Below are 27,940 nucleotides of genomic sequence, written 5' to 3'. Positions count from 1 at the left end.
CTGCTATTGCTCATCTCTTTGAACCTAAAGGATGGACTTTGCGAATGACATGTTTTCCGTGACTTCACCCCTGTGCAATGATTAATCGTCATGAATACAACTTAAGATCAAGCCATGGGAAACCTGTCTTCTCCCAACTAATTTGATTAATGAGTTTTATGGCTGGGATGCATTGTGATGAAGTTAAAAGTACCTGAGGCAAAGTACAGCTATAGTATGTCTTACATGAATTTTTAGGGAAACAATCCTGAACAGAAAAATTCCATACTCACCGAAGTGACAAGATTATCTATCCAAGGTAGTTTTACACATGATCACTAAAGATTATAATATCTCTATATTCTTAAAATAATAATAAATATTATTTATTTTCTTTCTAAAAGCTATGACATACCTAGTAACCAATGAAAGACTGGTGCTTCTTTAAATTGGTATCTTTTAAATCTTTCAAAAATAATAAGGGTCATTCAAGTATTGACACTGTCAGTCATAAAACAATGCAGTTCCTTACTTACATAGCAGTAGAATTGTATTTATGACATTTAATTTTAGAATAGCTCATGATAGCTTTTTGGACCCTAATGATTAAGTAAAAAATATAATAAAATCCTAAAACAGTCAACTGAAAGTAAAGAAGAGCTTCGGTGATTAATTTTAATGTCAATACAGAACTACAAATAATGGACAAATAAGGTAAATTACTTTTGTCATATTGTGTACAAAACCTTTATTAGCATTAAAACTACAATACTTTTTAAAAAAAATATAGCAATTAGGGGATCCCTGGGTGGCTCAGCGGTTTGGCGCCTGCCTTTGGCCCAGGGCGTGATCCTGGAGTCCCAGGATCGAGTCCCGCGTCGGGCTCCCTGCATGGAGCCTGCTTCTCCCTCTGCCTGTGTCTCTGCCTCTCTCTCTCTCTCTCTCTCTGTATGTCTGTCATAAATAAATGAATAAATCTTAAAAATATATATATACAGCAATTAACCTTCATTTCTAGAGATCAGATGCTTTTCTGACCTAAATTTACATATTTTTCCTAAGACAGTCTTTATAATTTGAACATTGAAGCTCTTTTGACATTTACTCATGGAATAAATTTTCTTCAAAATTTTTTCCAAATTTCCAGTCTGACATTTGTGGGTATCAGAATTTAACATTTTAGTCTCATTATTCACAAACATGCATCTTTTATGATTTCACTTGTATAGAAACAAAATGGAGAACACAAAATCTTACTAGTCCCTGGTAAGGTTCTCTCTTAGACATTGGATTGTAATATAATTATATACAGAAATATTGACCATCATGAGTTTCCTAGGACTGCCATAACTAATTACCACAATCTTAAATGGCTCAAAGCAGCAGATATTTATTATCTCCCAATTCTAGGCACTAGAAGTCCAAATCAAATTGTTGACAAGATTGTAGGGCATGGTGAGAGTGGTCTAGTTTCATTCTTCTGCATGTGGATGTCCAATTTTCCCAGCACCATTTATTGAAGAGACTGTCTTTCTTCCAGTGGATAGTCTTTCCTCCTTTATCAAATATTAGTTGACCATAAAGTTGAGGGTCCACTTCTGGGTTCTCTATTCTGTTCCATTGATCTATGTGTCTGTTTTTGTGCCAGTACCACACTGTCTTGATGACCACAGCTTTGTAGTACAACCTGAAATCTGGCATTGTGATGCCCCCAGATATGGTTTTCTTTTTTTAAAATTCCTCTGGCTATTCGGAGTCTTTTTTGATTCCACACAAATCTTTTTTTTTAATTTATTTTTTATTGGTGTTCAATTTACTAACATACAGAATAACCCCCCGTGCCCGTCACCCATTCACTCCCACCCCCCCCCCGCCCTTCTCCCCTTCCACCACCCCTAGTTCGTTTCCCAGAGTTAGCAGTCTTTATGTTCTGTCACCCTTTCTGATATTTCCCACACATTTCTTCTCCCTTCCCTTATATTCCCTTTCACTATTATTTATATTCCCCAAATGAATGAGAACATATAATGTTTGTCCTTCACCGACTGACTTACTTCACTCAGCATAATACCCTCCAGTTCCATCCACGTTGAAGCAAATGGTGGGTATTTGTCATTTCTAATAGCTGAGTAATATTCCATTGTATACATAAACCACATCTTCTTTATCCATTCATCTTTAACATCATTTGTTCTAACTCTCTGAAGATAGTCCATGGTATTTTGATAGGGATTGCATTAAACGTGTAAATTGCTCTGGGTAACATTGACGTTTTCACAATATTAATTCTGCCAATCCATGAGCATGGAATATTTTTTCATCTCTTTGTGTCTTCCTCAATTTCTTTCAGAAGTGTTCTATAGTTTTTAGGGTATAGATCCTTTACCTCTTTGGTTAGGTTTATTTCTAGGTATCTTATGCTTTTGGGTGCAATTGTAAATGGGATTGACTCCTTAATTTCTCTTTCTTCAGTCTCATTGTTAGTGTATAGAAATGCCACTGACTTCTGGGCATTGATTTTGTATTCTGCCACGCTGCCAAATTGCTGCATGAGTTCTAGCAATCTTGGGGTGGAGGCTTATGTTCTCATTTATTTGGGGAATATAAATAATAGTGAAAGGGAGTAGAAGGGAAGGGAGAAGAAATGGGTAGGAAATATCAGAAAGAGAGACAGAATATAAAGACTCCTAACTCTGGGAAATGAACTAGGGGTGGTGGAAGGGGAGGAGGGCGGGGGGTGGGGGTGAATGGGTGACGGGCACTGAGGGGGGCACTTGACGGGATAAGCACTGGGTGTTATTCTGTATGTTGGCAAATTGAACACCAATAAAAAAATAAATTTATTATTTTAAATAAATAAATAAATAAATAATAAATAATAAATAAAATTTCAGAAAGAAAAAAAAAAAAGATTGTAGGGCCGCCCGGGTGGCTCAGAGGTTTAGCACGGCCTTCAGCCCAGGGAGAGCGTGATCCTGGAGACCAGGGATTGAGTCCCATGTAGGGCTCCCTGCGTGGAGCCTGCTTCTCCCTCTGCCTGTGTCTCTGCCTCTCTCTCTTTGTCTCTCTCTCATGAATAAATAAAATCTTAAACAAAAAAAGACTGTGTTCTCTCCAAAGGCTCTAGAGGAGGATCCTTCCTTGCATCTTCCTAACTTCTAGTGGTTAAAATCCTTGGCATTCCATGGTTTGTGGATATATCATTCTTACCTCTGCCTCTGTAGACTCATGGCATACTCCATGTGTCTGTGTCCAGATTTGCCTCTTCTTATAAGGATTCCACTCATCTATTATGACCTCATTCTAACTTGTTTACATCTGCAACTACCCTATTTCTAAATAAGGCCACTTCTATAAGTACTGGGATTTAGGATTTAACATATCTCTTAGGGGAACACAAGTTAATCCTCAACAATCACCTATAATAACTGGTCCTAAAAATCTACTTTCTATTACTGCAAATCACTACTTTATTACTTATTAATAGTTAATTGTCATACCTATAAAACATTTACTTTATTAAATAATAACTGAGCCAATGTGTTTATGAAAGAAAACGGCACCATGACAAAATTTTTAGACATGTTTATAACCTCAGTCAACACAGATTTTGGCCACTTTTTAAATCTTTTACTAATATATCATTAAAAGGTAAATATAATAGGTGTAAGAACAAAATTATCTTTATTTTATATTTTTTCTATTTAATAATTGAGGACATTTCCTTCATTTGTACAATATAAAATTCATACACGAGTCAACACTTTAAAGCTTTGGCACAATAGAGTATGAATTTCAATATAACATCTGTTTAAAAGCAGGTTGTTATCTATATACTTACATAAAATTCATTTGCAAAACTTTACATAACTTACAATTATATATGCAATATACTTTTTTAAAAACAAGAAAATTAAGACACAGGGAAATAAATGTAAAAAAAAGTATACCAACTTTAATATATATATTAAGTGTGTTAATAATTATTTTGGACCTATCTTCTGATGGGCTGTAAGTTTTGCTCCTAACTTTCTGGCAGCCAGTATGAAGAAGGAAAACTAAACTATGGGCGTTTTTTAAAAAGCAGTTATTCAGAAAATGTGCATTTCTGATAACAAGATTTGAAAAATAGTTTTAGTGATCACGAACTTGACAGTATGACAGAATGAACAACAGCCATAATTTTTCCATAGATGTTACAATTATAACATTAAAGTAATACCTTTTATAGGACCCTTTTAAAAAACTAATTGCCATCAATTCAGGCCACAGTAGCCAAAAGAATACAACTTACTTAGACATTTCCAAAGATAAAATTTAAAGTATCTATAAGTAATGGAAGGGACTAAATATTTAATACTAAGTTTCCAAACATATTTTATCAAAACCAAGCTTTAGACAGATTTGAAGTGCAGAGAACTCAATTATACCTTACAAATTAAAGGCAGTCTGTATGGTTTAACAGGACACCAATTGTTGTCAAAGTTGAAAAGACATATAGTCCAATAATGAAGATATGCAACTGAATGATAGTTTTTTTCTGTTCATTTGTAGGGTGGACTAACACAGAAAAATATGCAAATAATGTGAATAGGAAAATCACAAAAGAATAAATATACATGTCAAATAAACATATAAAAGATTATCAAATTAACGTAAAGAGAAATATAAGTAAAAAAGAGAGGGTATTTTTTTTTAAAGATTTACTTATTTGAGAGAGAGTCCTCAAGCCGACTCGATGCTGAGTGCAAAGCCCAATGTAGGGCTTGATCTCAGGACTCTGAGATCATGACCCCAGCGGAAATCAAAAATTAAATGCTTGGGACGCCTGAGTGGCCCCCCGGTTGAGTGTCTGCTTTTGGCTCAGGGAGTGATCCCGGGATCTGGGATCGAGTCCCGCATGGGGCTCCTGCGAAGAGCCTGCTTCTCCCTCTGCCTATGTCTTTGTCTCTGTCTCTCTGTCTCTCTCTCCTCTCTGTCTCTCATAACAAGTAAATAAATCTTAAAAAAAAAAAAAGAAAAAGTTAGATGTTTAACCAACTGAGCCAACCAGGCACTCCAAAAGAGAGTGATCTTAACTCATCATCAGGTTAGCAAGAATTAAAAAGTTGATCTCTAGTATGTCTAATACATAGAGAAATACGTACTATGCTATATCAAATATGAGGGCATAAATTGAAAGGTCAATTTGACAGAATCTATACAAACTAATAAACTCTATTTTTATGCACCATAAGAAAAGCCATACATGTACACTAGAGGGGACATATGAGGATGTTCATTGCAGTATTGTACCACAAAACTGTAAATAACCTAAATGTCTATCAGTAGAAGTATGGCAAATATTATCTACCCACACTGTGCAGCAGTCAAAATTAATGAAGAAGAACTATGTGCACTAATAAAAGATTCTCAATATTTTATTTATTGTTTATTCATTTATTATTTATTTACTTAGTAGGCTCCACGCCCAATGTGGAGCTCAGTGCTGGGCTTGAATTCATGCTCCTGAGATCAAGACCTGAGCTGAGATCAAGAGTTGGATCTGACTGAGCTACTCAGGCTCCCCTCAAAGTCTATTTTTCAGTAAAAAAAAAAAAAAAAAAGCAATTTGGTAGCACTATTTTTTTCCTGGAAATAGAGAGCAGGATCAGCTTGTAAGTCAGAGCCCTGCAAGTTTGTGATAATTAAGATCTTATGCACAACATATGGAAGAATGCCTATCTTTTCATCATTTATAGTAGAGTGTCATTTATCCAACTCATACAAAAGTGGTATTAAGTCAAATGACATAAAGACAAGGGATAGAAGAATACAAAACTGGTTTATTCCACTGGAACATCTGCCATTAAGCTTCTTGTCAACACTTACTTCACAAGGTAGCAAAAGTTTTTATATAAGCATTAATAACTAAGGATTTAAATCGCCATTATTATAGGTTATCCCAAAGCTCATGAAATCAAAGATAAGAAAGGCGTGAACAAATTTATGTTGTTCCAGTAGATTTATCCACAAAATGACAGAGTATAAAAATATCCATAATAGTATCACTGTGTCCAAAGTCTGCCGTGGCTGGTTATAGGATATAAATACCCAAGAAACCCAGGTTGTAAGTGACAGGGTTTTGAGATTAAAAATCTTCTCTAAGGATAATGTGATCTTTCCCTCTCTCAGATGAATTTGTTAAGGAGGAAGGTGGTCAGTAGAAAAGTACAATTATTCCTCAGTGAACCCATACCAATAATAGAAAAAGTAGGTGACCTTAACTCTAGGACCATGATCAAGGACATCACCAAACACTTTTGATATTTACTGAGGAGCTTTGTGCTTATGGTAATGAATTTATACGACCTCCTTCTGACATAAAGTTAGTTAGGAAAATACTCTTGTGCCACTTGTACACATGAAGGATTTGAAGGAGTACTATTATAATGATACATGGGATACTGCAAACACCAAGCGGCACAGCTCTAACTGAAACTATATGTATAAACCACAGACTTCCTCACCAAGAGTTAAAGGTATAACAAAGTAAAATAAGAAAGTATATGAATAAAATAAAAGACAACATTTCTTAAGCATGAAATACTATAGCTATTCAATAAGCTGTATGTTTTACCAAATCCATAAAATTGTTAAGTCTTCAAAATCGGCCTATAAGATTTTCCATCAAAGGACCAATATTTGTTTCCATTCTTATGTCAAGAGTCTTTACGTTAAGGTGTCCCATCAGAGGCCTCAAGAGGAAATAACTCAGATGTAAACACCTGTGGCCTAAAAGCATTCCTCTGGCATATCTTTGTGACAAAATCTGGCAGGTAAGTACTGAATTCACCTTATGAGAAGGTAAAGAATTTCACTAAGTTTCAGACACCTGTTAATTAATTCATGCTGTATAATGTCTTCTACTAACCGTTGGGGCCAAAGATATCCAGGTGCTCTAATATCTGATCTCTGAGATAAAACACCTAACAAGGGGCACATTTCAAAGTACAAATTGGAAATTTGCCTTACTGTCATCCAAAATATGACCCAAACCAGTAGGTTTTATTAATTTCTTTATTTTTTTTAAGATTTTATTTATTTGTTCATGAGAGACACAGAGAGAGAGGCAGAGGCAGAGGGAGAGAGAGAAGCAGGCTCCACACAGGGAGCCCGACTTGAGACTTGATCCGGGACTCCAGGATCACACCCTGGGCTGAAGGCAGGCGCTAAACCGCTGAGCCACCCAGGCATCCCAGTTTTATTAATTTCTATATTTCCTTTGAACATGTTGAAAGAAATATGTATCAAAGATGAAAAATTTTGATTCAGTTAAATAAAATTAAAAGTGTGTTAAAGCTTGAGGGTGTGGTTTCCTCTCTGACCATATGCAATTCCCATTAATAAGTCGAATGAATAGAAGTGATTTTCACAGAAACTGTCCAAATCAAGGAAGAAACTGAGGACATTTTAAGGAACTGAGATAATTCTGTATTGATACAGCAAACAAAATAATAATGTGATTACTGATAGAGGTTTGAGAATAATAATTTCATATGCAAAAGCTATAATTTATCAAGGGCTACAGGTGCCTGACACTGTGCAAAAGCACTTTATATAGATTTGCTCCTCATAACAACCTTAAGAAGTGGATGTTACTTTTTTCATGTCACATAAAGCAGGAAACTGGAGCTCAGCAAAGTGTAAAGTCGGCATAAGTTCATAAGGCTGATAATGTTGATTCCAGGACTCAAACCCAACCAGCCTGCCTCCAAAGTTTGCATTCTTTAACAAATACAGAGTTGCTAAGGGAGGTTTTAAATCACGTGTTTCTGAAAGACAATTCAGACTTGGTCTTCTTTGTACAGGCTTTCAGAAGTTCATGATGCGAATGTAGATCGGTTATATACTTTCTGCCCGTCTCTTCTAGGTACTCAGGATACAACAGGAACTGTACGTAAAAAGTGTTTAAACACCCAATTCAGGCCACAGAACAACTTTAACTTGACAAACACTAGTCCTGTGTGAACACTTGTAGTACAGGAAAAGATATCCTTCACTTTTACTTTTAAAAAGCTGAAAAAATGTTAGCCATCCTAAGTAGGTATGCAGAACAATATGAGAGCTTTGTAACTCTGCAGAGGCACCATGATTAATATTTAGAGCTTAAAGGAAAACATATCCATTTAAAGTGATCTAGCATTCCAATCAAGTAGCACAATGAAGTTAAAAGAGGGAAAGCATAATAAATATTGCCATTCCTGAAGTTTAGTCGAACTTTCCTATTTTTTTCAGTTTCACTTTTTAATCCTGAAGGCATTACTTCAGTGTGTATACATTTATGCTAATCATATACCACAGCCATGGGTTCTTCTATCAATATGAAATGTTTTGTACTTGCTGTTTTTGTGCATCTTGTATTGTTATGTGCAATATACAAAATAATGTGTCTAACTATGCCATTTATGCTTTTGAAAGAAAAAGCAAATTACTTACTGAAGAGAATGGCATTTGCATGCATGTGTGTCAGCTTTCAAGCCATTTCCTTCTACAAAATATTGCTTTCTACACTTAGAAAATGCATCCATCCATCAGTTACAAACCATTTCAAAGCACTTTATGAATCTACAGAGCAAAATGTACTTATCTTACATTGGCAGTGTCCCAGCTGTTACAAAATTGCTATTGTCCTAATACTTACAAGGCAATTTTAGCATCAGTTAATAATTTTACAGGATAGATAACTTCTAAAGCATTATAAAATGACAGACATTAAACAATAGCAACTTAGCATTTTTTGAAACAGTTCATGACAGCTTAAAAACTAAAGTGATTTTAATGTATAGTCTATGCAGTTTTAGTTTCTCATTGACAATTCCTTTAGAAGATAAAAATGTGAAAATCCTTTTAAATAGTGGGTGAAAGAATAAAACAAATTTATCTTTAAAAGATATTCAGTAAAAATCTCAATTAGGAATAATGTCTCAAATCTTCCTGTACAGATAGTAGGTGACAAGAATTTGAATTTATTTAAGCAGAAAAAAAAATGATGGTATCATTTAATGGTAGGGTACCACAAAATAAAAAGGTATATATATTCATTAAAGCTAATACAAAAAGAAAAATACAGCAAATAGCATTTTATATAAATCAGTATGCATTATTTCTTCCTAAACACTGTTTTCTATCAATCTTAGTTTAAAAGCTTCAGTTAAAGGAAAAATCTGGGTAAATGTAACACATGTGTATTCTCTGTCTTTGTTTAAGTTGTTGGGGTAGCCATACAACCCATTTGGGGCTGGATATTTTACCATTCACCTTTGATAGCTAATGCCTTGATGGTACAGAAAGAAAAATAGCTCTAAACAAATTACATTAATTGGTAGTTTGGTGCTTTGCATGTGCAATCTCTTCAAGGAAAAATGCTTTTGATAAGCACCAATGTACAACAGTGACTATTTTCATAAACGGACTTATTAAATAAAACCAATTATTCCATGAATGTTCACAAAGGCCAAGTAATTGACCACATCATCAAAATACAGCCTACATTCCCTTAGTACACAATTACCATCTTCTCTATCACTGAGCACATTGATATTGCATAGGCCCATTGTACACCAGCTACTTCAGAGAATCAAGTACAAGTGGAATTTTTAAATAGTCAAAATTATATTCATGTTTAATTTTTATAGAATGTTACATATTTTTAATACTGTCATTGTTTTAAAACTATAAAATGAGAAGTTTGTTTAATTTCAACCCCTTTCATGACACCAACACACCTAAAAAAAAGTGTAATTCAGAGCCTCAAATGCTATTTTCAATATGTAATCCATGCTATTTACTAAACAGTGTGTATTTTAAGACAAAGCCCTATTTTACTCCTAATTAAAGCTAAAGTAGGTCAAGTAGCCAGTCTTTATCGCCAGCTCTGCAGAGGTGAAGACCATGTTCCTAACTGATGGCTCCTTGCTGTCATCATATGAAGTGTCTGGAAAGAATGTGTGCACTACAGGTGTTTGTTGACTGACTTATTGATTGAATTGGTCTAATTCAATTGAGATAAACTATTTCAATCCTACGGTAGGATTTTTTAAACTCGTATTTTATTTATATTTGAAATTTCAGGCTTTTTCTTCCTGGTGTATATAGAGAATATTTCTCAAAAAGGACCCACTTGACACTAACTTAAAAAATCAAAAGGGCACTTCTTGCCAAACATTAATTGAGAAATTTAATCTTTCTATTAAAAAAAAAAAACTTGTGTTGAGGCATCTGGGTGGCTTTAGTTGATTGAGCCTCCGACTCTCGATTTTGGTCATGGTCTCAGGGTTATGGGATCAAGCCTCACATCAGGTGCTGAGCATGGAGCCTGCTTAAGATTCTCTCTTTTTTTTCTTTCTCTCTCTCTCTCTCTGCCCCTCCTCTCCTTCCACCCCCACTCATGCTCCTTCTCCTCTGTCTCTCTCTCCAAAAAAAAAAAAAAAAACTATCACATACTTACATTCACCTACAAACCTTATAATCTCTTTAATAACATGATTCACATTAATAATATGAAACTGACTTACCTATAGTAAAAATATAGACTATGTAGGTAATATTAGGTATTTCTTTCCTTTTGCCCTTTTATATCATGAAACTAATTACAGACCTATTTAAATTATCAAAACTTTATTTACCTTTGCTTTATTTACTGTTGCTAACATTTATTTACTAGTATTGATAGTATTGATACAACATAACTGAATAAAAGACATTAATAAGTTTTGGTACTGAGGGACTAACATGTTAATTAAAGCTACAATTTTAAAGTGTCATTAAATTTAATCATTTTTAATCTCAATCTCAAAATACAAGTCCATCTTCCCAATTTTTAGCAAGAATGTATTTCATGACAGTGGTAATGAATTCCTACTTATAGAAACAAAATTTATTTATTTGGGGAGTGTGCCATAGAAGTGGGTGGAATTTGGCAAGCCCTGGCTTTCACAAACAGAGAAGCAGCCTAAGAGTTTTCCATCATCTTTTATTCCTGAGCACTAAGATATTTCAGACACTCCAGCATGTGATCTTTGAAGTGTGTTTGTAATATCTCTTTCTTGAATAGATCTTGAGTAGGTTTCTACTTTCCTCCTCACACCATTACATGGCTATGCTCCATTACTTCCTGCCATCTATGTTTAACCAAATGTGAAGACTCTTTCTAATGCTGCTGTCAGAAGACATCAGACATTTGGCCTTTAGCACAGCGAACCTGAATTTGTATCCCAGGTTAAACCCAGACCCAATACCTGGAGATTAAACTACCCTACCGGAGGATTCTGCTATAGATTTTTAAGTATATGACCAAGAACTCTCAGTGGATGTTTATCATGTAGCCACGTCTCTAAACCTAAAAACTTGTTGCTAACTTATTTTTCTTTGCTAACACACCTGCAGTGCATGAATTATTAATGCCAAAAAATTACATTCTTAACTTATTTGTATTATTCAGATACACAACTGGTTTCAGGCAAGAAACCCTGAAAAGTAAAATGGGACAGTTTGAACAGGGAATTTACTTAAAGGAGGACAAGCATTGATGTCACACATTTTGAATATAATGCTGGATACCATACTCTTTCCAAGAAGTTGGTCCAGAATTAGCATACCTGAAATGTTCTCCTAAGATTTCACATTGTCTTGATTGGTCTGATCTAAAGCAGGCAGACCCAAATCTGAGGAAGAATACAAACTAATTCCCATTTCTGGGATAGCATATACACTAAAGTTGACATGATCATGCACCACTGGGGTTTGCTGAATCACTCTACCCAGCCTTCCCAGACTCATTTCACTGAAACCATCATTTTTATTTATTCGTGAAAGACACAGAGAATGAGAGGCAGAGACACAGGCAGAGGGAGAAGCCAGCCCCACACAGGGAGCCTGATGTGGGACTTGATCAGGGGACCCCAGTATCACACCCTGAGCTGAAGGCAGATGCTCCATTGCTGAGCCACCTAGGCATCCTCGAAATCACCATTTTAAACAGCCATCCTAAAGCTATCATCTACGGTTGGCAAGTGTCCCTATTTGGTATGAATGAAACTTGTTAGAAATAAATGATCAACCTTTTTAGAATCTACCCACAGTGTTAAGTTGCCCTTTATACTGGAGTGACATACTCAGAGACTCTGTTTAGTTAGTAATTTGATAAGTGTATCTCATCTGAGCCTTCAAATGACTTTATCTTGCATATATTCAGTAAGATGTTAATAATGTAGCATGCACTGGAAAGCTAGAATGCTTGGATTTAAATCCTGCTCTAACATTTTTACTGTATGTCACCTTGGGAAAATTGCTTCACCTCTCTAAATACCTGTCTTTATTTATAAAATGTGATGATGATGATAACATGAACTACCAGAGAAGATTAGACTAACTGATAAAATCCACATAACAGTGCCTGGCATATATTAAACACTAAAATACAGGCTAGGTATCATTTTTAACATGTTTGGCTGCATCATCTCCTTTATATATATTTTTTACCAGAGTAAATCAGAAATGCATCTAACCTGGTACAGTATTTTTGCTCATACTCTCAAACTAGGAAATAACAGACTAAGTTGAGTAGGTAGTGCAGGGAAATACTCCTATATGAAAAGAGAATTTTGATACCTATAATATCACAAAACTATCTTCAAAATATAAATTCTTCAATTGCAGCTCTTACCTCAGAAGAGCTTGAAAATTAAAACCAATCATTGTTGCTTGCAACTATTTTATGTGCATTTGCATTGTATATAATACATATAGGATAATAACAAGAGAAACATATAAAAATCATAATTAAAGGAAGCATACAAATTCTTGAATATGAGGCAGGATGACTAAACCTTTTGAAATTAAAGAACTTTAAGGAATATAAAACACATTTCTAACTTTATTACTCTTACTGAAAATGACGATACTGATGCTGTTATTTCTGATAATCCATTAAACTTTGATTCAATTTTTTGTAAGCTAAATAAAACTTACTTGGAAGTCCTTAGTGTATGTTAGCTATCACCATTCATCATCACTATGTTATATAAGCAGTACTATCTTTTCATTACTTGTTTCTATCTTGAGTGTAAACCCCTTGGTCAATTGACACAAGGGTACACTTGTTTCGTATACTAGGAACAAGCTGAATAATTTATTGTTTTACAGCTTCTGTTCCCACCCAAATATGTCCCCTTTCTGTTTAATTACACATTCAACATAGTAACAATTCATCTCTTCCTAAGTATTTAAACAGTAAGAGTAAATTATTTCTTAATTATCAATAACATTTATAATGCTAAATGTTGCAATTGTAATATTTAGCAATAAAAAAATCTGACAAACATTCAATTAGCTACCAAAGATATGATAGAGGGAAGGTGTCTCTCAGTTGAAGGAGCACCTAATAATCGGTCTGGAATTGACATTGCTATTCTCATACACAAACAATACCCAGTAAAGCTAAAATATGTTTTCTCTTTCACAAGCATAACCACCCATAATTGGGTGAGAGAATTTTGCAAGTAATTAACAGTTGTTTTGTCTTTCAAAATACAATAAATATCCAAATTGCAACTATTTACCCTAAATTAAATTGTCCAAAAGTTATGTTTTCACAGTAAACTCTACCTCCAAAATAGGGAACATTGAGGGGGAAATCACTATTGCCCACCTACGATGTAATATTGGAAAAAAGAAAAGTTTTTATAAAAAATAGCAATGTTCTCAAGATGGCTTGCAAAAGTAACCAATACCTTCAAGATGAGATGTCCTCTTTTTTCCAGCAAATAGTTTACCATTTCTGTTCAGTGTGAATTTAGAATTTTCAGTGAGATTAAAGTATATAATCCTGTAAAAATACAAGCTCATTCTTAGCATCTCAGTGAGCACACGCACACACACACACACACACACACACACAAATCATACTTTAAAAGTTATAAAAATTAGAAAATAAAATCCTGATATCTTTAAAGTAAATATTTTCACATTTCTCTCTTCTCTGTACCTGCCAAAATGGCTATATATTTGACTCAAAGGTTTTGATTTCTCAACAAACTCTAATATTGTATGCTATTAAATTTTCACATGTATTACTCTTTTTGTCTACAGTCACCTTTTGATCCCATATTAGATTTAAATAAAAATTTCTTTAAATTGCTCACGTTTCAAAGGATGGAGATGGGATTCTTATGATAGAAATAGTTTTTTCAAAAGAAAATTTTGAAGCATGAATAGCTTCAGGTCATGAATAGCTTTTTCAGTCCATATGCCCTCAAACTACAACATATTTTATTTGTCATTTTCACATAGAGGATCCTGAAGTTATTTATAATATGTATGATCTTTAAATAGAGGGTATGTCTGATGCTTTTCCATAACTGAAAACCTTTCTAAAGAGGCAAATTTAAAGTGGACAATGAGTAAACTTTTCCAAAAGATTGTCAAACCTTTAAAAAACAAGCAGGAAGTTGAACCATGGACTCGGCTCTTCATAGATCAGTCCTCCACTCTTCTTTAATACTATACCCAAAATGATTTGTGATCATCTACTTCAAACAGTCAACAAAATATGCCCTGACTAGTTAGTGTTGCATGCTTTGGGGGTTCAAATGATGTGTAAGATCTCAATCTGACCTTCAATGACATTACAGTATAGCCAGGAAGATAGACTTCAAGGAACTAACTCAGGAGAATGATCAGGTATTAAAATGTCCAGAGCAGTCTATAAGCAGACAGGGGTAATATTTTTAAGTACATCTCTGTGCAAATCGAGAGGTACTCATCTGTGAGTTTCCTTCCCTGAAACACTTTTGTTCCTTTGTCCCAATAAAGGATAGAGTGAATGCCAAAGGAAGGGAAGAGGGCATGGAAGGAGACAGTGTCTGTGGGACTGGGAAATTAAAAAAAGCCTTCCCTCCCTATGGGAGGAAGTTAGAAAGACAGAATAAAGGGAAAGACATGAAGTCAATTTTGAAGATCTTTTCTTATCACTCCCCCATTCTCCAGAGAGTGAAGGGGACCCAGGAGTGATATATAATTGTGTGTGTGTGTGTGTGTGTGTGTGTGTGTGTGTGAGTTGAGTCACATAAAGACTATTGATTTCAATTTGGCCAGAACACCAGTTTAACTTGTGGTAGTTCAATTGACATGATACTGTTTTTCAGACCATTGGATCTAACTAACCTTGACACATACTGAAAGCATTCTCTCAAATTACTTGGATTATTTTAGCTGAGGCAAATTCACTAGAGTTTGACTTCTGCCAAGTTTTTTTCAACATTAAAAAAATAATTTAGACTTAGAGTTGTGCAAACAGTACAGAAAATTCTTGTACACTCTTCACCGAGCTTCCTAAATGTGACCATCTTATGTAAACGTAGTCTAATTATTAAAGCCAAGAAACTAATAGTGATACTGTATCATTAACTAATATACAGACCTTATTAGAATTTTGCTAGTTTTTCCCTAATATCTTTTTTTCTTGTCCAGTACCCAATCCAAGTCCCATATTGAATTTAGTTGTCATGTCACATGTCTGTGACAGTTTCTTAGTATTTCATGTTCTTAACACTTTTGGAAAGTACATGCCAGTTATTTTTTAGAATGTCCCTCAATTTTTGTTTATTTTATGCTTTCTCATAATGAGAGTTACAATTTTAGATGTTATAATTTCAAGTGACAAGTTAGATGTTACCATTTTTTTTGCCAAAAAATAAGACTGAAGTGATGCTATATGCTTCTCAATACATCATCTAATGGGGTATATGATGGCATTGTATTTTATTACTGATGATAACATTAACTCTAATCACATGGCTAAATCATGTCTGCTAAGCTTCATTGTAATCTTAATATTTTCACTTTGTAATAAATATATTGTGAGGAAACACTTTAAAACTATGTAAATACCCTATTTCTCATAACTCACTAATTTTAGCAGTCACTGATGGTTTGAACATGTATACAGATGAGTAGATACAACAAATACTACTGTGATGTTTTGTTTAATGGTAATTTTCTATTACCCTTATTCCTTGGAGATTTATTAATATATACTCTACTGTAAAGGAAAGTACTCTCATATTTATTTACTATTCCATTTATATATTTTTATCTGTGTAGAGTCATTGAGAATTATTTTAATCTAGAGGTTCAATTCAAATCCAGCTTTATTTGAATTGTTTTACAATCAGCCCAACTTTGGCCATTGGAAGCTCTTCATACGTTTTTTGTGGGTTTTTTTGGGGATACCTCCATCATTTTATGAGTACTTCCTGTTACCTCAAAATATTCCAGTCTCATCTTGTATTTTCCCTGCCCTGGTCCTTCCTGGGATCAGCCATTTCTCCAAAGAACCCCACTCCCTTTCATTGGAAAGTGATACTTAGAGTCCAATATTTAAAAGCTAAGTGTGCTCATTGCTACTAGCGATGTTGTGGTTTCTAGGCCCTCTCAGAGAACAGAGCCAGGAAATATATTTATGTAAAATAACACATAAACATGCCTGTTTATTTCTGTATCCATCGTTACATATATATTAATATGTATAATATATATTAAAATTATGAGTTTATACTGATACTTTTTATTCTAATTTAACATGACAGGGTTCATTTCAGTCTTTCCTCATTTTCATTTATAACCTCTTTCTCTGACAGTAAAGAAACATGGCTCTTATTATAAATAATATATCAGCTCATTTATTCAAACCTAGTATGAACATAAAATAATTTTAGAATTACTGACGTATATCCATGTTAGACACGAATTTATTATACAGAATATGACATTTGTGGAAAGCTTGTTTTTTTGTTTTTAATGTTACTATATTTAGTCAAAATACAGCTTTCTGAAATTACTTAACATTCCTTCCTTTATCCGCACCCTCTCACTGTGGTTATTTTATTCATTTATAATATAATTGGGCCCACTTGGTACTACTTGTTTCCATTCTGGGTTCTACTCACATCCTAGTTTATTCAATCATTTATTTGGGAGGTATGCAAAACAATATCATGATTCTCAAAATAAAAACTACTAAAAATGTCTATTCACAAAAGCATCGTGTCTTCTTCAACCTTACACTATGTTCCCATTACATACACCCCCGTATGTAATCAATCTTCTTTGTTTCTGTTTTATCTTTCGAATGTGTCTTTTCTACAGATGAGCAGATGCATGTATATTTTCTTATATTTTCTTCTCGCTTAAATGGTCATATACTATAGGTAATTTTTTGCTTTTATCATGGAACAATATATCCTGAAAATATCTTACTCATTCTTATTTATAGATGCATACTACTCCATTGTGTAGATGCATCATAGTTTATTCAATTAGTTTCCTATATGTGGGCATTTAGTCTATTTCCAGTATTTCACATTTTCTGAAGAAAATTTTAAGAGATTCCTAGTGAAAGAATTTGGTCCTATGTCCTCTGGATTATATCCTTGGAAAACTTTAAGAATCTTAAACAAACTCCACATCAAATCGGGCACTGAAAGTATGGTCCTTCAAGTGCTAAAGGTTAGGAACAGTCTGTGGGGGAAGAGCAATAGGTTCCTTGGGGCCCACACCTGATATGTAGGTCATCCAAAGTTTTCATATCTTCAACAGCTGAAAATGCAAGTAGATCAGAGGAGGCCTACAGGCAAAGACTGATGGTACGTCATTACCGAGTTCACCATCAGAAGGAGGAGATTCCAGAATGATGTTCAAATGGAATGAGTCCCTCAGTGGACTTCATTTTTAAAAAGTGACCAGGTAGAAAGAAAGTCCTCCTCTTTCTACCTGGCGCAGAGCCTTAGGGAATGGTACAAGACACATCCATTTTAAGGTTTCCTCTAGAAAGCTTCCATCTTGAAAGGTAGGTGGAGAAGGAGACACTCTGAGGAGAGCTAAACCTATCAGGTAGTTTGAATATAAAATTGAGTGAATGTTACCTTACAGAGACTACTATATTAATTATGTATTTCTGTGCAACAAATTGCACAAAACCTCAGTGGTTTAAAATAACAAACACTTATTATCTCGAAATCTATATGGCTCAGTAATTTCAGAAAGGTTTAGCTGGGTGCTTCTGGCTCTAGGTCTCACATAAGATTGCAAACAAAATGTCAGCCAAGGCTTCTGTCTTCTGAAGTTTGATTCTGGCTTCAGGATCTGCTTCCAAGCTCATTCACATGGCTGTTGGCAGGAGGCCTCACTTCTCACTAACTATTGGCTAAAGGCCTCAGTTCCTTGCCACATGGGTCTCTCTGTGGCTTTTGAGTATCCTCATAACATGGCACTTGGCTTCCCTCAAAGTGAGTGACACCAGAGAAAGAGCAAAGAAGAAACTACAATGCCTTTAAGTCTTAAACTCAGAAGTTACACGTTGTCAATTCCACCATATTCTTTACTTTGGAAGCAAGTCACTGAGCCAGCATACATTCAGGGAAGGGGAATTAGGTTCCACCTTTTGAAGAGAGAAGTATCCCTTTAGAAGAATACATGGACATGTTTTACAACCATGACAACTGTTTTAAACTGGAAGAAATGAGCTATCTATAATTAACAAACTAAAACTTGTTTCTTTCAACAACAGGGCTTAGGCTCCAGAACAAGATCAGTACATAATAACAGTAACTATATATTTTTTACATGTTATGTGTAAATTGTCACCCATACTACAGGGTAAAGATAAAAGACTGAATCTATACTACCTCTATGAAGTCACAAATGGCTTCACTTTTCCTTTTAAGTTGACCACCAATAAGACTGAAGAAAGGTTTAAATTCTCATTTCCACAATTTGTGAATTCTAAAATATAAAATGCCTAGGTTTAAGTATATTAAACCTTGGGAGAAAGCTGTGTCTTCAGATATACCTTGGTTAGAAACTCATTTCTAGTCATTTACTAACTTTATGTGAAAATTTCTTTATGCCTCAATGTTATATGCAAATAGGGATACTAGTACCTCCTTTATGGTGTTGGCATAAGCATCACTGAAGCACCTAGTACAATATCAAGAGCATTGTAAGTACCCCAAAAATGGCATTATTATCATGCCACATAAGTATAGTTATATTGATACAGTTTTACTATTGACTTTCCTTAACTGTACTCTGTTTAGTACTCTGCAAAGTGTTCTGCCTAAGAATAAGCATCATGGACACACAATCAGATGATGTCAGGACACAAACTTTGCCATCTTCATTGAGTGTAGTAAATGCATGCAGTGAAATCTACTCATAAGTACCTGGCATTAGAAAATGGCTTTTGAATTACCAAGAGAGGATTTCTGAGAGTTAAGAGTCCTGGCACTGGAATCAGGTACACCAGGTTAAGATACCTGTTCTACACTTACTAGACGTGTGACATCAAGCGAATCAGTGACTTCTCTAATGCCTGTTTCGTCATCTATATACTAGAAAGAATAATACCTTCCTCTTAGGATTATTGAGAGGATTACTTTCAAATCATTAAAAGGAAACCCAGAATATAGTAGGTGCTGAATAAATGTTACCTATTTTCATTAATATGCTTATGTTTTTTTAATATGCTTATGTTTAACACTATTATTATCATTATGTTAATTTTGTTTTTGTTCTTTAGGAGGAAAAAGAGTTTTGAAAGTTAAAAAAATGCCGCTATTACAACTAGATATTTTAAAGTAACTTCCCAATGTTTTTTTGTGTGTGTGAATTATTTTAGGAATAATAAGGAAAGATTTCATTTTTAACCCTTACTCACGTTAAAGGAAGAAGAACCTCAGAAAGAGGCTGAATGTTGTATGTGGGTAAACTTCAGAGCTATAAATGTCAAAAAACTGCTTCAATATTTCTGAATCTGATTGAAGATATTTAAAGATATTTAACTGTTAATCATTCTGAGGCTAATGTGAACAGAATGCCTTCATGAGAAAAGACAAGGCTTGTAGCTACCTCTGTGGTTGTATCCTCGGGCGATCACTCTCCCTGCCTCTCCACACCTCTGTCCTCCATAGCCCACCATCTCCCTACAGTGTCTTCCAGTATCACTCGAAATGTACCAGTCCTTGACCAGAATTCTCAAAAGAATATTTACCCAATTAATTAGTTTCACTGATACAGTAGACTCTTCAACCTGCCAAGGGGATAAGCAGCAGTGTGTAGCCAAGAAAGCTTACTCTACACTCTAGGGAAAAAAAACTAACTAACTTTTCTCCATCTGATATATTTTAGAAAGCTTAGCTCAACTGAAAATTTTATATGAAACAAAAATCCATTTAAGATATGCACTCATCTATTATTGGAAAAATATGGACCTTGAGCGGGGACATTTTAAAAGTCATAGGTTTCCACAACATAGCAGGAACCTCTCCTGGTTGCTAGAGGTCTAGTAACGTAAGTGAATATCACTCCCATAAGGTAGAGTCCAACTCTACCTTATGGGGAAAAAAATTACTCAAAGGCTAAACATCACGTTTCTTGCCTGCGACTTTGAGAGTAGTCACATTTGCAAAAATACTCGAGTGCTGCTAGATCTTAGTGCATACTTGTTATTGCACACTTTATCTTTTCCTCAAAATTCCCCTTCTGACATACTCCAGGAGGAGATACGCTTGTTTCCAGGAACAAGTTTCACTTCTATTTTTAATCTTTGCTCACTTCACTGACTTAGAAGTCAGGTAATTCTAAGCTGCTTGAGAGGAATAGCCCACAACCATCATCGCTGCCCTTCTCTGCCATCCCCACCCCTACTGTCTCTCAGGCTGTGAATTTTGCATAGAAGTATGTGGCTGAGTAAGGAGTTGGAGGTGACTCTCTACTGAACTCCCAAGTGGGACTTTGTTAGTATTACCAAGATGATAGTGGTTTGGAACTAATTTATACTAAAATGTTAATGACTTCCATGTAATGTTTTTGTTACAAATGCCATAATTTAGTGCCTTAGTTTAATAGAAGAATGAGAAGATTTTTTGCCAAAAAGCCACTATAAGGGATTGTACAGATGGTATAGCTTATGATACCTTCAAAATGAGGCATTGACCTTAATGCTACAGAACTAATGGCATATTATAATTCCCGGTGACGTTTAGGAATAAAAAAGGAAAATATTTTTTTAAACATGCCTGTTTTTGTAATTAAATATCCTCTTGAGCAAATACATAAACTCAAGGTTTTCATTTTATTCTAAGCTTTAAAATGGTCTTATCAGCCTTGGCCTATTTCAGATGATAGCTGATAACTCCAAAGAGTGGGTATAAAGCACATTTCGTAGATATAAAATGTTTCACAAACTAAGGTTGACCACTGGACATTGCTGGAATTTGCTTTAGTAACTGAGTAAATATCATCTCTTTATATGCTTTTATTTCCTAAGTGAGAAGGAGAATACTTGTACCTTGAACCATAATTTTCCTTAATCTTTTGGAAAGTTGTCATTGAACTAACATAAAGCACCCTGACTCTCATCTCTGCTCTGTAGTGTCTGAAAGAATGACTTTGCTTTCAAGCATAGTTCTTTAAACTCATCTATCATGTTGCAAGTTTGAATCTACTGAAAAGAGTTTTAATGAGTTCAAAAGTAACATCTATCAAGTCTGAATCCTTGCTATTCCAAAGAAAGAGCAGAATCAAAATTCTCATTCGACTGAAAACATATGATTTTCCTCCATTTCAGGTGACATTACTGTAGCCTGGCTCAACAGAAGCTCCCCATTAGAAGAGGAAAAAGTTACATTCTTCATGGAAATAAATGGAACAGGGGTCTCTTCAGTTCAGCACCGCCTGATGAGGAGAATGTGGCCAGCACAAAGGCGACTCATAAAGGAGGCTAATTTCAAAACTAAGAATTAGAAGGTAAGACCTGGGCAGCCCAGTAAATAAAGACTATTTTTATGAAAAATGATTGACGCTCAAGATAAAATAAGGTTTTATGGCAGTAACTCTTGGCTCACTAATTTCAGTACGCCGTAACTCTGCAAAAATATTTTTTACAGCTTAGGCTAGAGAAGCTTCTTTATGAAGAGAACAAAATGTTCCCAATTTCATCTCTCACCCTTCTTGGGTGCACCACTCATCATAGAAGAAGGTGTTCTCAGGCTGAGATCTTTCTGGTTAAGAAAAAGAATAGGTCTTTCAAACTAGAAATGGACCTGTTCTAGGAATTGCACCACCTAGACATAAGTCATGTATGTGACTCTGAAGGTTTTTTTAAAAGGCAACTCAGATTGCTACCCATTTTTCTGAAAGAGAGGAAGGAGGAACCCTACTTTTATTGAAGGCCTTAGTGTCTCAAAGCAAAGGCATCTATCAGAAGTATTTTAAAATTGAAATAAGAAAACAAAAAAACAGCAGAACTCTGTGGTTGGTGAGATGTGGCCACGATGGATAAGCTAACATAATAATTTGCACTCTTGCTATGCACTTGCCAAAATCTTGTTAGCCTCAACTTCTACTTAAACCTCAACTAATTCAGAGCCTACTGAAAACATCATCAAAGTTTCATCCTCATGACATAACATTGATTTTTCCCCAGTATAACATAATCTATCCCACAATGTCCTAGAAAATAATTAGTAAGGTTGTCTGGAAAAATAGTTCATTTTATTTAAAATGTCTATCCATGGAAATTTTGTGTTGTGAAAACTCGCATTTCATTTGAAATGTTTGTTCTTATGATTTTAGTGTTTTAAAAGATGTATCCCTTTCAAGAAAAAAAAAGATTTGATATCAAATGATCTTGAAAATGCAATGCCTTTGACTGTTTAAAGGGATTGAAATTTTATTAGTAGGCTTTTAATCATTTAAAACAATAAAGACACTATCTTCTATTCATTTTCAATAGGACAAGGCAGTATTAAAACAAGACCATTCCATCAGAGAAGCTTGATTATTTCCTCAGTGTTTTAAATTATGCATATGATTGGTGACACAAATACATGTTTAAGTGGTTGCAAATTTAAAAAATCAATATTCCCAAAGAACTAAAATTATGCCCAATCATAAATAACAAATTAATTCACCTGCATATTTTGATCTGCAACTTACCCTATGAACATGAACATTCTATAAAAGAGAAATATCTTTTCACATCAACTTGTGTTTATTATATTCATACAAATATAGTTCAAATCAAACACAAGCCTTTTCAAAGAGAAAAAAATTAGAACTGTTCACTGTTCTTTTCTTTCCCAGAGGATCTGGTGTGAGATGCGGACTGCCATGTTGCACCAAACCCACAGCAACCAGGACCCATTGTTCCCAAGGGAAACGTAGCCTATGCGGGAATGCAGTGGTGTACTCTGCAAGGAACGTGGAAAATAGCATATGTCACTACTGTACAGCACACAACAGACAATTATGATTCAACTGTCCAAATTATAATCAGTTTGACAAATGTCCACAAGCGTCTTCATTCTATTTTATATTTTCCCTAAGACAAGGCAATCACACAACCAGACAATTCCATCAGGGAAGCTTGTTAGCTGCTTAGTCTGTTAAACCCTGGTTGCCATAGCATCTAGAGTTGAAAAAGCTGCAGATTGGCATGAAAAAGCATGTCGACAATTGCCCTGTCACAGCATGCAAGCCAGGTCTGCTCAAAGGCAGCACACTACAAGTTTTCTTTCCCAGTTTGCACTACCCCATGCTGTTTAATAATATCCATTTACTGGTATTGGGATTGATCTAGCGCAGTGTAAAATTCACATCTAGTGAGACCTTGCTTTTCACATGGAGTGAAATTCTTTAACAAATGGGAGTATGGCAATTAATTTAGAAATGTAATACTGTATATACTATAAGAAGTATATTTAGATTTAATAGAGAAACTGTCCAAAATTTTAATGCACAGTTCTTTAAAGAGCCAAACAGTTTTACTTGGCAATTTTTCAGTTGACTTTCTAGTCATTTCTGAAGCCTAGTTAGTCATACTTTGGGGATGACAGACAGCATTCAAAATTCAGTGGTACATTTTTAAACATGTTTTAATCATGCTGTAGCCATTTCTTCTTTAAGCACATGGTATAATTTAATTAAGGATACATTTATAAAATAACTGTAATTTAATTAAAGATTAATATCATGAACACTGAAATTATAGTCTAGAGAGCAATGTGCATCAATTTTTTTTCCAGAAGGATCGTATACTTAATGGTGATAAATTACCATGTATTAATAAGAAAAAGTGGGTTTCTACCAAAGGGTATTCAAACCCCTGCCAACTCTTGGATTTCTACAGTGCACGGACTTTAAATAAAGTAAAGCATGTTTACAAACAACCATTTGTTAGCTTATTGGAACTACAGAAATGTGAAAATATCTACAGAAACTGTGAGACTTAGAAAATAATTCTTGCTCAGAAGTTTAAACTTGCCTTATCCAGTCTGGCCATTATCTCCTTCTATTCTGTCCCTTTAATTTTAGTTTTCCTTCAATGACACAAAGAAAGAAAAATCTTAAAATGCATCCTCGAGAGCACAATTAACCTAGCACACCAATATGTATATCAAATATAAGTATCGTTCTCTAAAATACTTGCTCTTCCCATTGGTATCTATTGCTTTATTCTCCTAATGTCACAAAGTCCTGATTATTTAAGTGTAAATTTTAAAACTTACTTGGGAAAAAAGTTGATAGTTTATCACAGCACAAGAACAATATAAGTTAATCTTGAAATGACAGTAGAGATCCTGGAGTAATGATTATTTTTCATGTTCCTGAACTAGTGATGGCCTCTTTTTTCTGAAACAAGATTATCAAAGATTTTTCAGTAGAATGACCAAAATAAAACACCTTGAGTTTTATACATGCATACAAATCAGTATGAGTCAGTATAAATCATGTATGTACATCAGGAGGAAAATAGTGGCACTGACTGAGCTTCTTCAGACTATAAATGTAAAGCTCTCATTTTCTAGGAATTCTCAAAAATCTCAAAATCTTGGGATGAAACTTGATTCACATATGGTGTCCATGAATGTGTTTTCTTATACCACATCTTCCAGTTTAAAAAAAGAGAGAGAGAAAGAGAGAGAGAGAGAGAGAAGCTGTTTACTTGTTAAAGGTCTTTTTATAAGCTTTGATGACTCAAAAACACCTTCATTTTAACACATAGGATTTGGCAAAGAATTTAACCATGTTACCATTTGAAAGACTTTGATATTTTGAAAGAGAGAGAATTAAAAACAACAGAGATTGAAACTTAAGTTGGCTTTTGTGTATAGAACATAATTTTCTCAAGTATATTTTTCAGTATAAGGATTTACTACTGAAATTTATCTGCCAGGATACCATAACGCCTCAAAGCCACAGCTATCCTGAATGAACAATGGTAAGTAGAGCCACAAATTTCACTCTAGTATATCTAGTTAAAAAAAAAAGAAGAAGAAGAAAAAGAAAGAGAGAAAGAAAAAGCTTGTTACAGCATCACAGTACTCTAAATAGATAAGTGTGAATGTCAAATAAAAAGCATAACAAAAGGTTGAAGCAAAATTTCCTCTATTACACTTTCCTGGAAAGATTGAATTTAAACTTTTGTTCGTTTCTCATTTCCCTACTTCCCAGGCAATCCTGTGCACTTCCTCAAGTTAAATTCAAGTAGGGACCACCTCTTAAACAGTCTGTAGGATATGCTTATTTTCCTATCGTCTTCGAAGTATTCGGTTTGCAGAGGCCACAAATTGGGTAGCGTGGAAATGAAAGTTTATGCCTTAACTCAGAGTACCTTTGCTTTAGTCCGGATGCCTTAGTTCTTCCCTGTAATCCCAATGCCGTCTTTGTCTGTGACTTACAAACAACTGTTGGCCTCGACAACCACGTGTTGTGTTACTATGATCTATTTCCGATACGTTAAAAAAAATAATTATGTATGAATTGCATTCCCTTTTTATACCTGATTCATTTCATGTTTATTCTTCTACTCTAAAACTGGATGTTAAAGGGATTCTTTCTGAATCACTTAGACTATTTTCATTGGATGTCATTGTGACTTTTGAGATACCCTCCACCGATAATCTGCCTTTCAGACATTTGGTCATTGTCAAATTGAAATTATATGAGAAAACATTGATTAAACTAATATTTCATAAGAGGAAAAACAGAAAACTTGACTTGTGGTATCTTGCAATGGCATTAGCTCCTTTCATCATACAAAGGGTAAATGTCATAATAGAGATACTGCACTGCTTTCTTTCACGAAATAAATGCATCCTATTTATTCCGCAAGTGAACTACTACTTTACACAAAATGTAGGTTTCATATAAGCACACACATTCTTGTGTAAGGTGCTTCTTGTTTTTCTGAGTGATTTTGCCTTATTCTGAAATTTTCCTCACCTGACTGAAAGCACATTAACTGCTAGATAGGCATCACACTGATGTCTCCATGCTGTAGCATACAGCCGTGAATTTGCTACGATCTGTTTAATCAGCAGTGTATTGATTTTCCGCAGCTTTCCTTCATTTTAGCCCCATAGCAGGCTTCTGTAATTTCCTTTGGACAAAGTGTAACCAAACTGTGCTAAGTGATGTTGATTTGCAGGCAAAAGTAAAGGGGTAAATATAAATTAACAAGCTATAAACATTTTACAAGTGGGGAGTCAATAAAAACAGTGTCTGCAGTTTCTTTTAAAAAAATGATTTGAAGCAGATTGTTAACAAACGTGTCCAAAGAAACTGACATGAGTCTGAGAATAATTTTTGCGCTTTGTGATTAAGAATTGATCAGTCTAAAAGCCTCGGATGCAACTGAATCACCCATAAGCTGCTGGCCTGAAAAGGCTCAGCAGGGGCTGGTATTTGTTTGTTAAACTCCCATGATTCCAAGTAGATAATTGGTCTGTGAAGTTCATGGCAGAATCTGAATTTGCTTTCTTGCTTCCCAGCTGGCTGAGCACTGGTTTATAGACTTCTGTGTACAAATTTAGCCAGCAGCAAACCTCACATCTTTAATATAAAAGGTGTTTTGTTGTGTTTTTCAGGTGCTGAGTGGAAAGCCCACACTCCAGAAGCTCATTAAAAGGGCCAAGTTACAGTACAGGTTTATTTCTGTCACAGCGTTTCTGAAAACAGTGACAAGGATTAATATGTTTCTTTAGTACTGGAAAAAGCCTGACACAATCCCCTGTGAATTTGATCATCTGTTTCATTGCCTGTATAAGATTCAATCTCTTATTATATCCTGAAGTTACAGCTGTAAACTAATGCTGGTAAGAATTCATAAGCTATTGCAGAAGCCTGGGGCAAAACTAATTGTTTTATTCAACAGTCGCTTATTTACTTAGTATTTATTTCATACCCCTCTCTATCATCTTTTCCCACTGTTCCTCCTCAAAGTCAAGATTAACTTGGCTCTTTGTCTGAATGCACAGAGAAAATATAGAGACATGGGGAATTCATGCTTCCAGGAGCTTTCAAAAAAGTTGTTACAGATCAGTGTATTGTGGAAATGTTGTCTACTATAAATTTTGCATAAAACTATTCTTACTCTCCTTTCCTTAAAATGGAGGGTTTTTTATTAAAGTCCTTATTAAAAAGCAGTATCTGCACAAACGTTATAACCTTTGTGTTCTGTGTGATCATGTGACGTTAGGCTTTCTCTGCTAGTGGTTGCTATGTTTCTGGGACATGATTTGACATGTGGTACATGCAAATCCTGGTAAAGTGCAAACTGTATCATAAAATTATTCCATTTTACATCAAACTAGATAGGCAAATAGCTCTTTGCTATTTTCAAAATTTGTCAAAAATTAGAAGTTATAATAATATGCTTGCTATATGGATACCATAAAACAAATAATCTTAAACCGAGGAATCTTTCTTTTTTTTCTCAAGTTAGTTATAGAGGAATATTTATTTCTTTACCTACCAGTTTTTTGTTATGGAAAATTATAGGCTACATTAGAATTTTAGGTCCAAAAATGTATATTCAAAATTCCAAACATGAAGCAAGTATAAAAATGATCCATTTGTG

The 27,940-nt window shown here is 34.7% G+C and overlaps 3 long non-coding RNA genes across 3 annotated transcripts in view; 1 reads left to right on the top strand and 2 right to left on the bottom strand.

The window, feature by feature from the left end:
- LOC140639760 (uncharacterized) overlaps window positions 1–3,258 on the bottom strand; it is a 29,453-nt gene extending 26,195 nt beyond the window's left edge. The window contains exon 1 of the long non-coding RNA XR_012036377.1: window positions 3,190–3,258. This is a non-coding gene — a long non-coding RNA (uncharacterized lncRNA). The remainder of the gene's footprint in view (window positions 1–3,189) is intronic.
- Window positions 3,259–21,556: 18,298 nt separating this feature from the next.
- Window positions 21,557–27,430, top strand: LOC140639355 (uncharacterized). Its single transcript, XR_012036096.1, has 3 exons — window positions 21,557–21,825; window positions 25,223–25,300; window positions 26,949–27,430. It is a non-coding gene; the product is annotated as an uncharacterized lncRNA (long non-coding RNA).
- Window positions 23,053–27,940, bottom strand: part of LOC140639354 (uncharacterized) — a 48,380-nt gene continuing 43,492 nt past the window's right edge. Inside the window, exons 5-7 of the long non-coding RNA XR_012036095.1 lie at window positions 24,588–24,711; window positions 24,344–24,398; window positions 23,053–23,270 (exon numbers count right to left, since the gene is read on the bottom strand). This is a non-coding gene — a long non-coding RNA (uncharacterized lncRNA). The remainder of the gene's footprint in view (window positions 23,271–24,343; window positions 24,399–24,587; window positions 24,712–27,940) is intronic.

This window comes from Canis lupus, chromosome 9 (assembly GCF_048164855.1).
Source record: "Canis lupus baileyi chromosome 9, mCanLup2.hap1, whole genome shotgun sequence".
Lineage (NCBI taxonomy): Eukaryota > Metazoa > Chordata > Mammalia > Carnivora > Canidae > Canis > Canis lupus.
Note: the sequence above shows the minus strand (reverse complement) of the source record. Positions and strands in the feature narration are given on the sequence as shown.